Here is a 16990-nt window from a genome sequence, read left to right as displayed (position 1 = left end):
ACCAACCCATACAAGTTTTGCTATCCCGACAAAGTTGTGAACAATTTGTACAAAATAAGTATCTTTATTTTTTTTTCCTTTCCTATATATTCGATATTTATATTAAAACGTAAGTATTTTGGACTTGTACCGCATAGAATCTCATTTGGAGAAAGAAAAAAAAAATCATATGGAGAGCTCAAACCTACATTGGATCAAATGTCACTTTCCTACAAAATGATACTTGGTCTGACATAAGATTTGTCAATTCGACAAAATTGATGGACATTTTATAAAGATACCTAAAAGTTGAGATTAATATAGTAAGGTTATGTAGATGGTAAATTTTCCACAAATTTCCTAAATAGAGATAAAAGCTAAACACTAGTATCAAATAATATTTTTTTCGTCTCATTTTTATGTGAGGTAGTTTGACTCGACACGAAATTTAAGAAAGAAAGACTTTTAAAACTTGTGTGGCTATATATCATTTCATTAAGAATAAAATTGACATTTTGAAGTTATATTATTATTTAATATAGAAATGTGGGTCAATCTTTTTGGACCGATAAAAAAGGATAAATTGGGACAAAGGGAATATTATTTGTGCAAAGCACCAAAGAAAAAGGAAAACTGATTTTTGGGCCTTTTGATTTGGATCACTTCATAAAATTAAGGAATGTTTCCTAGTGGAATTACTGTAGATTAGAACAAGGCCATAGCTCATATAAAATCTCCAAATAAATCTGTATTTACATATTTGAACAACTAAAATATTGAAATGTAGAGAAATAGCACATACAAGATTTTCTTAGTAGACGTTTGGTCATGCAATACCATATCACGATATGGAATCGTGAAATGGAATCATCGGTTGGACATGCGATTTTACGATGATTCCATCTCATGATTCTATATCATGAGATGTGATTTTATATTCTCCAAAAACCATGATATGAGAATTCTATATCATAATTTGAGATATTTTTAATACAAAAATTGATCCACAAGTTTATATTTTGCTAAAACAACCCTACATTTATATCTACTAACCATTTATTTCATATGTAAATAAAATTTATAATCACATCATTACTTTTTTAAATTTATTATTCTCACCGACATAAAATTTATTATTCTCACCAACATATAGTAACTTTAATTCACACACATACAAAGGATTTTTAGCTCCATACAAAGGAATACGCTATCATTTGCAAGATTACAGAAGAAGTGAAAGAGAGCCTCAAAATGCCAAAGAACTGTTTAATTATAGGCATTCGTCTCTGCGCAATGTAATTGAACGGACTTTTGGAGCTTGAAAAAATAGATTTAGAATACTGAAACAAGACATGAACCATTATGATATTGATACACAAGTGAAAATTGTTATAACTTGTGCAGTGTTACATAATTATTTGCGAGAATACCAAAGGACTGACGAAATATTTATGGTCTATGAGCATGAAAATATAGTTGCGGATGATATTGACCAACAAATGGATCAAAGTAACAATGTTGGTTCGTCTTCTCGGTCACATGATCGAGAAATGCAATTTCAACGTGAGGAAATTGTTTGTACTATGTGGGAGGATTATATTAAAGACTAGTACACTACAATTTATGTTCATTTTTTTTATTGAATTAAAGTTAGATGAAACAATTACTTAATTGGAGAACAAATAGTTTTGTAATAATTTATTATGCGATTTTATAATTTTTTATTTATTTGATGAGATTGGATAAACAATTGGGGCTATTTTAATAGTTTTACAACTTATGAAATTCTTATGTTTATGAGAAAATACACCACACAAAAATTTCATATTGCATATCTAAACAAAACTTTAATTTCATAATCTGATATCATATCATGATACCATATCACATGGTCAAACGGGCCCTTAGACTTCAACTACAAATACTCTGTTTCTCTGGGCCTACAAAAGTCAGCAAGGCCCAATCAATATTTCTTGGGCATCTTTCGGTTGTCTTTGATTGGTTCAAGCNGCTTTTAATTTTTTCCAATTAATGTAAATTGAGGACTGATTAATTCAAGTTGTGATTCTTATTCTAATTACTATGTTAATTAGCGTTAATCTTTGTTTTGGGGAAAACAGGATTAGTGTGAAATATGAGCTGAAACAAACAGATAAGAACAAAGAGTTGGCCACGCTTTCTGGCAGTATTAATGGCTTTTGGAAAAAGATAGGAAAATGACGAAAAAAGTGATGTGTGTTGGCTCTTGGGATGTATTAATGGGAATTTTATTAAATTATATATATGGATTAGGGTGAAATTGGAATTTAGGTATCATTTGGCATTTTGCTAGAATCAAGAAAGAAAAATATTTTTGGCCACAATGATATTTTATTTATATTATTTTTTTTGTTAAAACAATTTTATCCTTTTAACTTTAATATCTTTTTTTAAAAATGATAAAAAGATTAGTTTATTTAAAATTAAAAAAATATTATAATTTTTTTTTAATTTTCGTGCCATTTAGCACTTTCCAATCAAGAATATTTCACCTTGTTATCCTATTTGTGAGTCGGTGATTAAAGTTTATCCCTTTTATAAAGTTGGTGCATATTAACAAGTTTTATTGTGAATAATTGTGAATAATTGAACCAACCCATACAAGTTTTGCTATCCCGACAAACTTGTGAACAATTTGTACAAAATAAGTATCTTTATTTTTTTTCCTTTCCTATATATTCGATATTTATACTGAAACGTAATTATTTTGGACTTATACCGCATAGAATCTCATTTGGAGAAGAAAAAAATTTCATATGGAGAAGAAAAAAAAATCATATGGAGAGCTCAAACCTACATTGGATCAAATGTCATTTTCATACAAAATGATACTTGGTCCAACAGTCAATTCGACAAAATTGATGGACATTTTAGAAAGATACCTAAAAGTTGAGATTAATATAGTAAAGTTATGTCGATGGTAAATTTTCCACAAATTTCCTAAATAGAGATAAAAGTTAAACACTAGTGTCAAGTAATATTTTTTCTTCGTCTCATTTTATGTGAAGTAGTTTGACTCGGCACGGAGTTTAAGAAAGAAAGACTTTTAAAACTAGTGGTCTAAAATAAATGATAGAAATTTGTCTGGTTATATATCATTTCATTAAGGATAACATTGACATTTTAAAGTTACATTATTATTTAGTATAGAAATGTGAGTCAATATATTTGACCGATAAAAAAGGATAAATTGAGACAGAGGGAGTATTATTTGTGCAAAGCACTAAAGAAAAAGGAAAACTGATTTTTGGGCCTTTTGATTTGGATCACTTCATAAAATTAAGGAATGTTTCCTAGTTATTGCCTTGCTCATATAAAATCTCCAAATAAATCTGTATTTACATATTTGAACAACTAAAATATTGAAATGTAGGCATTTGGTCATGCGATATCATATCACGATATGGAATCATAAGATGGAATCAACGTTTGGACATGCGATTTTACGCTGATTCCATCTCGTGATCCCATATCATGAGATGTGATTCCATATTCACCAAAAACCATGATATGAGAATTCCATATCATAATTTGAGATATTTTTAATATAAAAATTGATCCACAAATTTATATTTTGTTAAAACAACCTCATATTTATATCTACTAATTAATTATTTCATATGTAAATAAATTTTATAATCACATCATTATTTTTTAAAATTTATTATACTCACCGACTTAAAATTTATTATTTTCACCAACATATAGTAACTTTAACTCACACTCATACAAATAATTTTTAGCTCCATACAAAGGAATGCACTATCATTTGCAAGATTACAGAAGAAGTGAAAGAGAGCCTCAAAATGCCAAAGAACTATTTAATTATAGGCATTCATCTCTGCGCAATGTGATTGAACAGACTTTTGGAGCTTGAAAAAATAGATTTAAAATACTGAAACAAGGCATGAACCATTATGATATTGATACACAAGTGAAAATTGTCATAGCTTGTGCAGTGTTACATCATTATTTGCGAGAATACCAAAGGACTGATGAAATATTTATGGTCTATAAGCATGGAAATATAATTGCGGATGATATTGACCAATAAACGGATCAAAGTAACAATGTTGGTTCGTCTTCTCGGTCACATGATTGAGAAATGCAAGTTCAACGTGAGGAAATTGTTCGTACTGTGTGGGAGGATTGTATTAAAGATTAGTACACTACAATTTATGTTCATTTTTTTTTATTGAATTAAAGTTTGATGAATTAAAGTTGGATGAAACAATTACTTAATTGGAGAACAAATAGATTTGTAATAATTTATTATGCGATTTTATAATTTTTTGTTTATTTGGTGAGATTAAATAAACAATTAGGGCTATTTTAATCATTTTACAACTTATGAGATTCTAATGTTTATGAAAAAATATACCACACAAAAATTTCATATCGCATATCTAAACAAAACTTTAATTTTATCTCATAATGCCATATTATGATATCATATTATGATATCATATCACATGGCAAAACGGGCCCTTAGACTTCAACTACAAATACTCTGTTTCTCTGAGCCTACAAAAGTCAGCAAGGCCCAATCAATATTTCTTGGGCATCTTTCGGTTGTCTTTGATTGGTTCAAGCAGCCTTCTTGAGTTTTGTGCCACGTTTAATCATTAACACACTCTGTCTCATTTTTTGTGAGGTAGTTTGATTCGGCATGAAGACTTTTAAAACTTTTGATATAACTTGAATGACAGAAATTTGTCTTGCTATAAATTATTTCATCAAGGATAAAATAGATGTTTTAAAGTAAAATTGTTACTTAATATATAAATGTTTCATTTTCTTTGGGACTGATTAAAAAGGAAAGTAAGTTATATAAATTGGGACATAGGAAGTAACATTTTGGGTAGGGAACAAGGGACAAGTACCCTTTAGACTATGACCGAAATCTCAGAGATACACCTTAACTAAACTAAGGTCTTATTACCTCCGAACCCTTTTTTTTTATAATTTTATACACCTTTTTGATTTACGTGGCATTCAAATATCTCCCATACGCCTCAACTAGGTGGAGTCACAGAGCGTGTCACGTAAGCCAAAAGGTGTATTAAATTATTTTTAAAAATGAGTTCGGAGATATAATAGGACGTTAGTGTAGTAAGATATGTCTCTTGAATGTCGGACATAGTTTAGGGTCTAGTTGTGCCAGTAGAGAAACCATCTTGGAATAATTTTTTCTTTTTTCTTTTAATCAAACGTACGGTTTATAAATTGCAGAATTTTGAGTTATATATTATGGACCTTCAAAGAGAATGTGAACTATTTTTAATATAAATATAACTATTTGATTAAAAATTATTGAATTATGCCGAATAGATGATCAATATTTGCTCTGTTCATTTTTATTTATCATATTTTTTGCTTTTACTTATCTGCTATCATATTTCGAAAATTAAAATGTGAATGGAGGGAGTAATATTTATAGCTTGCCCCTGCTCAAAACATGTCGGAAAACAAGGGGTATAAAATTCAAGCATTTGACCATTCCTAGAATTCATTAAGAGGTTGGGAAATCAAACTTTGTTTTTGATTGATCACGTGTGTAAATTGAACAATAACCACTTCACTTTTTGACTCAATTGAATAATCCTTAATCTTTGACTTTTTCAAATGGCAAGTCATTTATTTTGAAAACTATTTTAGCTTAATTGGTGTAAATCGTTAAAATCGGTTATTTCAAAAGGTTTCCACAACTCTTTTTTGATACGTGTACTCGTGATTGAAAGTTTGATATTGCATAAAAATAATTGCCTAAAAATCTACAATATGAAAAATAATTACTTGAGCCAATAGAGAGAAATTGATAACAGAGAGTAAATGGAAAGAAAGTTTTTTGTTTCCCTTTTGTATGTTTAGCTCCCATAAATAGGAAAATTGTTTATGTTTCCATCCATCATAAGATCGTAAGAAATTAATGTAATGAACCATTACTCTTATTTTAATGAATTTGTCATAATGCAAAGTAACTTAGTTTGTTTGAATAATGCATATGTTTTCTTATGAAGTTAAGAAACTGTCACTTAAATAAATGTGAATCATTTATGAAGAAGTAACTCTCTCATTCTACATCTGTACATACACATTACGATTTAAGAATGTTTACATAGATTAGTTATGAAGAATTACAAGATGTTATTTATTTTTTGTATTAAATAAAAATAAATAATATTCACAGGATTAAAATTTAGACGAATTAAATGAGTCGCATTAATAAATTAAAAAAATATTACTTTAGCCGAGATGACATGGGTCAAAATGGCTAACAAATGGGTTATAACTCAACCTACAAACTCTTATGAATAAGTCTTTTTTTTCTTATAATTTTTTTAATTACGAAATTAAATAAAACTCATTTCCTTTTATTATGGCTAAATCATATAAAATAAAAATACTTTGATAAATTTTTTCATGTGTTATTATGAGAGATATATTTAGCTTAAATCACAAAATCTAGATGAACTGTATTAGGCCAATCAAAATGTCATTATAATGTAATAAAAATAGTATTTAGCAGCAATAAATATATACATTAATGAAGAGTGTTAAAGTCTCTACCCGTATTAGTTAATTGTCATTCAATTCAATGTTACTATGAACTTTAGTGACATTTACAAAGAGAATTAATTACCCATAAAAAATATATTTAACGACAATTAAACTATTGTCATTAATTTATTATCATTAAAAATCATTTTTGATATAGCATATGTATAGTCAGTAAACCTCCCAAGTTTAGACTAATACTTTTCGACGAATCATGTCTTTTATGGCAAATTTTCCCATACCAACAAAAAATAAAAAGATACAACAAAATGCCAACAGCCATTAATATTTAATAGTAATTTATGTATCTAATTTCTTAAGGAGGATCTAATGGGCAGGTCAACAAGAGTTTACAATAAAAATTACCCCCAAAATTAAAACGAAAGACCATATTGCATGTTAGTGGTTGACGTAGGCTATTACGTACGCAGGCAAAAAGATAAAAAAATAAATGTATATGTCCACATTTATTTAAATTATTTTTTCTAAATGAGAATTCAATATTAGTTTCTCTGTCCAACAATAGTTGTCCTCTTTGTAATTTATTTATTAAGAAATGAATAAATAATAGGGGTAATATGAGTATATTACCTTTGAATATATTAAATTATATTCCTTGAAAAATGTATTAAATATTGAATAATATTTTATGCCAAGAGTAAAATATATACAAATGGATAAATTATCTCTTGATTTTTCAAAGCGAACAAGTATTGTTGGACAACTATATTTAGTACAGTGGACAAGTAAAGATGAACGGAAGAGAGTAATTAATTAACAATTTTTGACTAATTAGAACCAAAGTTGGACCAAAGAGTGGGAGAGTCCAATAGTTAAATTTCCCAGAAGTTACTTCATCAAAGAATTTAATATTTTCTTCATCAAACGCCTTTTATTAATAACATGAACGTACTACTATAAATATAGAGCAAGGATGCACCATATTTTCACACACAACTACAAAAATATTATAAGAACTAGGTACAATAATATCAAATTATTATCTCCAAATTTGAGCAAATTTTCATCAAAAATGGCAAGAGGACTCAATATTTTTGCAGTGCTGATCGCGGTCAATGTCTTATTAAGCTCTTCACTTTTCCTTAACAGCGAAGCTCGTCCTCTCAACGTTGTTAATGTTGATGGATTATATTTCGAAGCAATCAAGACAGGAGGACCGAGTTCGAGGGGAGAAGGACACAAATATAGAGATGCTTCAACTCTTGGAGGAGTCAAAAATTCTGGACCTAGCCCTGGCATGAACCATTAATTAATTATTATTGGTTAATATAAGCTAGTATTATTATTATTAGTTTGCTGATTATTGATTTAATTACTTAATTCATTACTTGTATCAATTTTTATTTCTTCATTTTTTTCGGTTTTGAGTATTATAAATTGTAATGCGTTGTACGAGAGTTTGTAAAATTCTTTCGGTTAATTGATAATGGATTTGCAGGAATAAAGTACTTACCTCTATAGATGCAACTAATAATTCACACGATATCAATTCTATTGAAAATTTGAAACTCATATGTTATCGTAAAAGTGGATGTTGACAGATACAATATAATTAAGCAAATATATGAAGAGTTTTTACGTTAAAGTTTTAACAAATGTTAGATTTTTAAATTCAAAAGTGCAATGAATTTAACGATAAAATTTTTAAAAGTGAACCCAATGCATGCATCACGTTTAAAATTAATCTGCCTTTATTTCCAGTTATCAAAACAATGATATTGGAGAAGGGTGCATAAATTTCCTAAGTAGTGACCCAATGGAGAGAATATTGATGCATTGTTTGTCTCGTTATATAATTTTGGACAATATCGTACTGCATTTGACTATTGCTGAATTCGATGGACTACTATGAAAATGTGAAATTAAAATTATCTGTTACTATGAGTTTTAAGCCGGCATGCAATATTCATCACGTGATTAAAATTGAATTATTTTACTTTCACTTTTTTTGACTCACTTTGAATTCTACATTTAGCAAGATTATTCTGCATGCATCAACTGGCTGCCCAGCCAAACAGAGAGACCATACCAAAGAAATATCATTCTTAATTTTGACACATATATTATTAAATTTTAATAGTTTAAGAGCTAATTATTTAGATACACTTTAGTTTGTAATATTACGAATTTTACCTGATTTTGGTGCGTCCAGATACGTTCAGATACATATATCTGAAGATATATGGAGTCAAAATTATGTATAATTTATTCTAGATACACGGTATGCAAGTGGAGTCGCATGTATATGAAATACATAACAAATTTCGCTCGTCTTTCTCCCTATTTTAATGTATCTAGTAGCAAAAATACATGCATATAGATATATCTTGCTCAATATATGTAGAAATTCTTAATTAGTGGTCAAACACGTAATATTAAATTTCATCGAGGAAACTTAATACCAATTTATCCAGAGGATTCAGTGGGCAGGTCAATAAGAGTTAACAGTATAAAATATTCTACTCCTGTGTTTTTTTATTAAACAAAGTTGAATATTTATTTATAAGAGAAGTAATAAATAAAGAAATTAATGGACATTGCTACTAGTCCACTTTGCATTTTTAGGGGTACCACCAAACCATATTACATAGTGGCTGCATATTAATGCTTTACGTAAGCTAGTATTAGTATGCCAGCAAATTAAACCAGAAAAAGTGAAACTATTTTTTTAAAAAAATGTTTAAAGGTTAAAGAAAAGTAATGACCTTTTGCATTCGTCGGCGAATTTAAGATTTTCATTAAAGGGTCAATTATTATAGTAAAAATTATAACAAGGATATTGTAGGGCTTGAACACATGACCTCATGAATTTCTTGCAACCTCTTGACCAGTAGACTCTAACCTTCAACTTGTTTCAAGAAATGTCAACCGTACTTGTATATATATATATATATATTTCTTAAAACAAAATTTAATATGTATATACAATATAATTTTTCGGTAAAAGAGTGTCGCTTGACACCCGTTACCAAGGGTGGGTCCGGCCTGTTTGCATCAATTTCTAAATGCAAGTAGAACGTTAGGTAACTACGTCTCATCTCATAACTAATATAACCGATTTTGTTAATCAAAGTTAAAATATGTATATCACTTAACCATGGTAATTAAGATATATAAATCATACGTACATTGATTTAGGCGGGGTAAATACTCAATGCAAGTAAGTTTTTTAATTATTTTGGACGAGAAATTAACAACCTACATATGACTAATAAGAACCAAATTGGGACTGGAAAAAGCGCAAAAATTCCAATAGTCAGCTTCACAGAAATTGCTTCAAACACCATCCCATTCAAAAAAAATTCAGACTCAATTACATGGCACTTTCTTAATTCCTAGAAGGCTAGCTATTATTATCTATAGGAAATTTTACGGAAAATACATAATCACGAATATTAGGGAATTGTTCAAAGCTTGAGGCATGTATTCCTCATCAGAATTCAATAAGCTCTTCTAGTTAGAAGCCAAAAATTAAATCAAAATGAGCTTTTTTTCTATGTTATCTCATAAAAAGAAGAATTTTTATGTGTTCTTTGTTTCTTTCTCATCATCCAAGAAAGGAACTTGAATGTATATTTATATTTAAAAAAACCTCTCATTAGAATGGTCAACACCAACTATCATATTAATGGCAAATAAAGAGGATTAAAGTTCAATCAAGAAGCAAAATAATATGTTACTCCCTCTGTTTTTACCATTGTACATTTATTTAATGTTCTCTTGAGGTCAATTTTTTAATAAATAATAAATATACTTGTTGAAAGTCTAAATCAAACACTAATTCATATGAAATTTTGCAAAGTGAAATAAAAAAAAATAAAATTTCATATTCTCTTATAGTCGGTAAAGACTATATTTCCAATGAAATACATTATAATTTATATGCATTGGATGACTATTTCAAATTTTTGAGCTTGAAATTGGAGCCAATATTTCAATATGAATTAATCCAAAATCTGAAAATTGAAATTTTTTACCTTAATTTCCCTATATATTTTAAAGGAATGTTTTATTAACTTTCCTTGATAAAATTTGTTGAGAATCAAGACAATTTTCTATTTTTCTTCTCTATCTTTTATTGTTTGTTTGTTTGTTAAAATTTCTTTTTGAAGATCAGATTTTATAGAGTACAATGGTGAAAATAATTAATTAATATGAAATAATAGTGAATATGAATTAATTTATTTTTCCATTCATTTTTACTTGTCATTATTTGGATTTAACACCACTAATAAAAAAATAATGATTGACATAACTATTAACCATAATATCTTTATTAATTGATGTCTTGAAAATTAATTAAAAAATAAATAATTAATGTTAAGAGACAAAATATAGAAAATTGAATGACTTTCTTTGAAAAAATTACTATTAGTTATTTGACTATTTGAAATATTAACTCTATAAATACCTCACTGTATTCACTGATTTGGAGTGCAGATTTGAGGGGAAGTTTTGGGAAGAAAACAGTGTTTTCATAGATCAAACCCACGAAGGTTTGAACCTGAAATATTCTACTTTCATTTTGGGTGGTGGAGAAGTTTTATTGCTCGTAGCTCCGATTCGCTTCCATAAAAAAAAGGGTAAACCTTAGTTTTTTTCTCTATTCTTTAAGTTTTATATGCGTCTAGATTTTTATATTTGAAATTTATACGTTTTCTTAGTCTTTGTCAAATCTCGTTGTTTTTACTAAAAATTTCTTGATTTTGGGCTAGTCTATGCTTTAAAATTAGCCATCAGTTTAATCATTATGATTCTTAAGATCAACACTATTTTAGTGTAAATCGGCTCCAATACATGACTATACCAAATCTTACGCTAAAAAATATTCTTTTTTATACTAACTCCAGCACATTATACCAAATTTTGCACGAAAAAAGAATATTCTCTTTATATTCTTCCTTTTCTTTAATATTATATTTTTTTATTTCATTTATTTTCTTTTTTCATAAAACAAAAAAAAATCTATTTTCACATATTCACCATATAATAATTTATATTCTTTTCTTAATATAGTCATTCAATACAAATTATTATGTACCATAATTTTTTAAATAATATACATTGCTAGCTAATATTATAAATTATATGTAATAATGAATAATATAAATAAAAGTGAAATGATCGAAATATGGCAACTTTAAGATCTAAAAATTAATATCATAAAACTGATTTAAGTGTAGTAGGAATTTACAGATAAATGGGTCAAAGATCCAAAAATTTGAATCTCCAATTCGGGTACTTCAAAACCTCCTCTTTAGATTTTTTCTTCATTATTGTTAGTTATTTTCATTGTCAGAATTTCAAATTTTACAAATAAAGCACCTAAGATATATTATCATAAAATTTCATCGGTAGAATCTGATTATGATTTTTTTTTATTAAAAACATAAGTTGAAGAATTGACTCTATTTCTACTAATAATTCATGTCAGGGCTAAGTCCAAAATTCTCGATTCCTTCAAGAGTTAAAGCATCTATTGATTTGTGTCTGCTTCCTTTCGAATTTGGTCCTGTTGTTTTTATTGCCTCAACATATAAGTCTTTCAAAAATTTAACATTCATGACTTTTTTCCTGATTTGATTCTTAGAAAAATTAAGAAAACAAGCTTCACTAATATTAAATAAAAATAACGAGCTCAAAAAGAAATAATTGTGATGAAAATTGCGAAAAAATTGAAACCTCTTGCCATTTAAATGATCATTAGAAATGGCCAGAGGTCTCAAATTATTCACAATTTTCATTGTAATTTATTTCTTTTCGTGCTCGTTATTTTTATTTTATATCAGTGAAACTCGTTTTCTTAATTTTCCTGAGAATCAAATCATGAAAAATGTCATCAACGTTGAATTTCTAGAAGACTTATATGTTAAGGAAAAAAAAAAGACCAAATTTGAAGGAAAGCGGACGCAAATCAAAGGACGGTTTGACACTCGGAGAAATCAAGGATTTTGACATAGCCCTAGCATGAATCATTAGTAGACATAATATTCCTTGGTCATTTTTCGGCTCACACCTTTAATAAAAATAATCATAATCATTATCAACAAATAAAATTTCATGATAATATATCTTGGTGTTTAATTATTAAAATTTAATACTCTATTTTATAGTAGTAACTATCTTTCAATTATAAGAGTTAAAAATTGGTTATTTGTGAAATTTATTTGAAACGGTTTAATTTGTTCTTCATTTATGACTTTTTCTCAATTAAATAGTAGTACATTAAAATTATTTATGTTCTTTCATTTATTTTATGTTTGATGTAAACATTAAAATATTTTTGCTTTTGAGTTTTCTTGAATAAAGCATTTCTAGTTCTTACATCACATAATATATATATATATATATATTTTTATTTTTTTTTTCTGTATTTTCTGTAATTGTTTGAATTTTCTGTATTTTCTGTAATTGTTTGAATTTTCTGTAATTGTTTTTTCTGTAATTTTCTGTATGTTTTTTATGTAATTTTCTGTATTTGCTGTATTTTCTGTATTTGTTTGAATTTTCTGTAATTGTTTTGGTATTAGAGCGAGAAGTTTTTGGGAAGTAAGAATTTAAATGAGAAGACTGCTACGTAGTACTATAATACATTTAGAAACAAAAAGAGATTTGAATAGCTTATATTTTGAGTATAAGGAACTAAATCGGACTAAAGAAGATAATATAAGGTTAGATTACCTAATCGAAATAATCTCTAGATTAGAATATAAATATATTACTCAGTTAAAATCCAGACATAATATATGAAAACACATCCTTTTGCTAGACAACTACGACTAAGATATTGGTATTTATATAGAGAAATACAAATAAAATCAGAATTGTTAAAATTAAAACAAGCAATAAGTATATATTTAAAAGTATTAGAAACAAGAGACTTAGCAAATAGACTTTGTAATCACGGAGGCTTATACTCAGTAAACAGACAAACACTAGTCAACCCAGAATTGTTAAGTGCTCTAAGGTGGGAATTACATAGTATTGATAGTGATATCCAATCCGCAAATAGTAGAATACAATATCAAAGAAAAAGTATTAATAAAATAGATATTCCGTTAGGATAAAATAGCAAGAATAGATTCATTAAAGCAATTAGAATACCTAGACTTAAGAATTTACCCTGAAAAGAAATACAGAATATTAAAAGAAAATTCAGTAATAAGGTGCAATTTTAGTCAAGGAGAACACCTCTTACATTCAGAAGATAAGCAATACAATACTATAATAGATCTTATAATAAACTTTAGTGAAAAAACACAAGAAAAAGAAAAGAATATAGTAAGATTACTAGAAACAAACGAAATAACTCAAAATAAACAACAGAAGATATTAGAAAGATTAGAACAAAACTTTGATTTCCTAAAATCACAACAATTAGAACTAGATAGAAAAATCCAATACTTAAATAATAAGTTTAATATAGAACAAATACCTACAAAGATTGAAATAGGAAAACTAATAAAGACTATAAAAGAGAAGCCTAAAGAATTAGAAATAAAAACAACAGAATTAATTGAAAAGATTACAAAACAAGTAGAAATAGTAACCACTGAAGTTATTAAGTTAAAAAAGACGATACAACAACTAGAAGATAAACTCCTTTCATGAACGATCTATGCCAAGAACCATCCTATACAAAAGCCTTAAAATTTGCAGGAAGTATCCAACCAGATCCGCAAGGATTGTCTGACCACCAACCTTTAAGTAAATCAGATCAAATAATTATTAAACAAAATAACACTATAATAGTATTACTAATAGAATTAAATAAAAAATTAGATAAAATAATTAAAGAAAAAGAAGTTATAAAAGAACAACCTAAAAATACTGAAATAGAAGAATTAATAAATCAATTAAAAAATATTGAAATTACTCCACTTAAAGAAAGACCAACTATAGTTAGAAAAACTCAAAAATGGACTTTCTTTCAGGTAGAAGAACAACAACCGAAGAAAGACCACGAGTAAGTTTTTCCGATAATAGAATAGGAAATAACTTTATATCAAGAATATTAACAAAAAATAAGCAAGAAGATAAACAAATCCAGGAGTTAAATGAAGTAATAGATATAGATAAAGACCTAAGAATATTCCAACAGAATCAGTTGAATCTACTAAACCCAAAGATATTATATGATACAGGATATTTCGCAAGAAATAATCAACTATATGGACATTATAGAGAAGAACAAATTTCAGCCATAGGAAAAGAAATAGCTACTATGAATTTAATAAATCCAGAATCCTTACGAGGAATTATACATAACAGACTAACATTAATGCACATGGGATTAATAGTAGTAGGATTAAAAGGATTAACCAGAAAAAATCTAGGAACTAAAGTATTAATAGTAATATACGATGATAGATGGTCTGACTTAAAGAAATCCATCATAGGATTAACAGAAGTAGACATGACCAATAATGGAGGAATATTTTATATTAGCCCAGATTTTATGATTAATTTAGGAGAATTCGGAAAGCACATAAAAATAGGAATCCATACTAAAGGCTACGAAGAAATGAGTAGCGGAAATAATTTACTAATGTATATAGGTTTCATTGGAAAAGTTGCATCTAGAAATAATACAAGGTTTCGATTAAAAGTAGAAGATGTATTAGAGATAATGGGTAACAAAGGAATAAAATTAATAAAACCAATAAAAATAAATCCAGAAGAATATGCAGGATTAGAATGGAACCTAGAACAATTTAATAAAAAGAAAGTACTCATACCAGAATCTCATCTAATGTATACTAATACAAAAGGAGAAACATCTATTAGATTCACAAACTATAATTACTCTAATCAAACAAAGTTAGAATTAGAAGAAGAAAAAGAGTTTATGAATATAGAAATAATACAAGAAGGATATGAAGTAGATGAAGCTTTGCAAGAAGTCGAAAGAAGACATAATAATAATACAGATATAACTTTTAAATGTAAAGGATGTAAGACAGGAAATATGGGTATATTTGAAGTAGACAGACATTTTAAAACATACGAATTTAGAACTGATAATATAGGGTACAGAAAAGAATATAATAACCAAGACAAAATAGAAAACCTTGAAACAATACTAGAAAATCTGTATGAAAGTGAAGACGAAATAGAAAGAGATTCTATAATAAGTCAAAAAGAGCTTATGGAATCTACTAGTTCAAGTGCTAGTCCGTTCCAACGAACTACTCAACACCATACAATAGACACAAGTATAGGAAATGTACCAAGAAGACGAATCTATAGGATAAACCCAGACACAGTAACTGAAAACGTAAGACCAATGGGTAGAAAGATGCCTATAAAAGAACCTATTAGGTTACAAGAAGGAGGAAGTAAAGGAAAAATATTAAACATAGCAGCACATGACCCTCAAATGTGGAATGCAGTAATAGATTTATGGAAAGGAATAGTAGTAGCAGACTATATAAAAACATACCAAGATGCAGACGCAGAAACAATGTATAAATATATGGAAACTTTTTTAGGAGAATCTGCAAAGGCCTTATGGGAAGCATATAAATCTAATTTCCCACAAGAATTCCAAGCTTTAGTAAACCTGGGAGCAAACCCGTATAATTTTACAAATGAAATACACAGTTTAATTACAGGAGAAGACCCAAATAGTGGCTTAGTAGTCTTACAAAGAAATGCTTTGATACACCTAGAACAGCTAAGTATTACAAGTTGGTTCCACATAAAGAACCTTCTTAAAGATTATTATTATTACTGTACAATTAGTGGAAATTCTTTTGATGAAGAATTAGGAAAAAAGTTATTTAATAAACTACCAGGAGCCTTAGGCAGAGAAATAGAAGAAAGATGGTATAAAAGAGAAGGAGTAATACAGAATCCAAACGGTAAATGGTCTACAGGACACAAAGTACAACATATAATGGAAGTCTTAAAAGAAAAATGCACAAATATACAAATACAGAAACAACTAAAACAGAATGAAATGAGTTTCTGTAAGAATGTCATGTACACAACCCAAAGTTATGATAAAGGACAAAATAAACCTAAGAAAAGATACAAGAAATATAAACCCTACTATAATCAGCAGTATAATAAAAAATACTATTTAAGAAAATCTTCAGCCAGGAAACCTTATCTAAATAAAGATCGACATGTTCGAAAATACAGAAATGATAGAAATTATAAAAATAAGCTAGAATGTTTCACATGTGGAAGTATAGAACATTTAGCAAATGTATGTCCTAAAAGAAATAATAGTAGAACTAGGAATTCTCAATTAATAGAAGATTTTCAAGAAACTTTAATTAATGTAGATGAATACATGTCAGACAATGAAAGCATATATTCTATAGTAAGTGTAGAAATAGAAGAAACAACACGATCTGATGAGTCAGATTCAGCTAATGAAGAATTA

The 16990-nt window shown here is 27.8% G+C and overlaps 1 protein-coding gene across 2 annotated transcripts in view; it reads right to left on the bottom strand.

Moving 5' to 3' along the window:
- The window catches only part of LOC125857134 (WD40 repeat-containing protein HOS15-like), a 281455-nt gene that overhangs the window by 94113 nt on the left and 170352 nt on the right, over positions 1 to 16990 (bottom strand). The window contains exon 1 of one of the 2 annotated variants that reach the window (XM_049536811.1): positions 15190 to 15193. The exons of the other annotated variant lie outside the window; for it this stretch is intronic. The gene's annotated coding sequence lies outside the window, so the exon portion shown is untranslated. Of the gene's footprint in view, positions 1 to 15189; positions 15194 to 16990 lie in introns of those variants that run through there. 2 annotated transcript variants of the gene reach the window in all.

The sequence above is a fragment of the Solanum stenotomum genome, chromosome 2 (genome assembly GCF_019186545.1).
Source record: "Solanum stenotomum isolate F172 chromosome 2, ASM1918654v1, whole genome shotgun sequence".
Lineage (NCBI taxonomy): Eukaryota > Viridiplantae > Streptophyta > Magnoliopsida > Solanales > Solanaceae > Solanum > Solanum stenotomum.
This window is presented reverse-complemented; position numbering and strand designations above follow the sequence as displayed.